Source organism: Neophocaena asiaeorientalis, unplaced genomic scaffold (genome assembly GCF_003031525.2).
Source record: "Neophocaena asiaeorientalis asiaeorientalis breed wild unplaced genomic scaffold, Neophocaena_asiaeorientalis_V1.1 scaffold173, whole genome shotgun sequence".
Taxonomy (NCBI): domain Eukaryota; kingdom Metazoa; phylum Chordata; class Mammalia; order Artiodactyla; family Phocoenidae; genus Neophocaena; species Neophocaena asiaeorientalis.
The window spans coordinates 1,461,584-1,463,222 of record NW_020174289.1 but is presented as its reverse complement, the minus strand read 5'-3'; positions in this window follow the sequence as shown (position 1 = coordinate 1,463,222).

Here is a 1,639-nt window from a genome sequence, read left to right as displayed (position 1 = left end):
TGTTTACCAGTTGAGGTCCTGAGGGAACGATCCACATATTTTTTTTTTCTTAAAACACCTTTATTGGAGTATAACACCTTTATTGGAGTGTAATTGCTTTACAATAATGGTGTGTTAGTTTCTGATTTATAACAAAGTGAATCAGTTATACATATAAATATGTCCCCATATCTCTTCCTTCTTGCATCTCCTTCCCTCCCACCTTCCCTATCCCACCCCTCTAGGTGGTCACAAAGCACCGAGCTGATCTACCTGTGCTATGCGGCTGTTTTCCACTAGCCATTTTACATTTGGTAGTGTATGTATGTCAATGGCACTCTCTCACTTCGTCCCAGCTTACCTTTCCCCCTTCCCTGTGTTCTCAAGTCCATTCTGTCTACCTCTTTATTCCTGCCCTGCCACTAGGTTCATCAATACCTTTTTTTTTATATTCCATATATATGTGTTGGCATGCGGTATTTTTCTCTTTCTGACTTACTTCACTTTGTATGACAGACTCTACGTCCATCCACCCCACTACAAATGACTTAATTTTGTTTGTTTTTTATGGGTGAATAATATTCCATTGTATATATGTGCCACATCTTCTTGATCCATTCATCTGTCGATAGACACTTAGGTTGCTTCCATGTCCTGGCTATTGTAAATAGTGTTGCAATGAACATTGTGGTACATGACTCTTTTTGCATTATGGTTTTCTCAGGGTATATGCCCAGTATTGGGACTGCTGGGTCGTATGGTAGTTCTATTTTTAGTTTTTTAAGCAACCTCCATACTGTTCTCCATAGTGATTGTATCAATTTACATTTCCACAATTTATTTTTAATGAATGGAAAAGTTTTCCATATAGAAAAGCAAAGTAGATACATGTGATATTATGTAAGTTTTGTATCATATGACTCCGGGAAAATCTTTTGCCTGACTGAAAGACTGATGGCTCCAGGTGGTACTGGGTGACCATGCCTATAATCCTCGTGGCCGACAAGAGAGAGCAACAAGGAGAAAGGGGGTCAGGGAATGAGGAGAGGAAGCCTTGCGAAGCAGAAACTATGAGAGTGAGAGTGCAAGCTGCCCACCTGCACCTAAACAGGCAGAGTGCCTAGGGTCAAGAGCAGAATTCTTTTTTTTTTTTTCTTTTGTGTATGCGGGCCTCTCACTGTTGTGGCCTCTCCCGTTGTGGAGCAGAGGCACCGGACGCGCAGGCTCAGCGGCCATGGCTCATGGGCCCAGCTGCTCCATGGCATGTGGGATCTTCCCGGACCGGGGCAGAAACCCGTGTCCCCTGCATCAGCAGGCAGATTCTGAACCACTGCGTCACCAGGGAAGCCCCAGAGGCAGAATTCTTTAACAGCAGCAACTCTCCCACCCACCCTACAAACATACTCAATTACATTTCTGTGTGTTACTGCTTCCCTTCCTTGAAATCCCTTCAGTGGAATGTCTGTTTGCATTCTCATGCCGGGGGTTGTAGATGGACAGACAAGCAGGCCGTGGAGAGTAAGCACATAAAAGAGGAGCCTCCTTTGATTATCCTTTTTACCAGTTTCTTGGTTTCATTTCAAAACTGCCTTCCTTGGTAAAAGAAACAAAAAAACTTACATGCTATGTAATATTTATGTATATATATATATATATATAT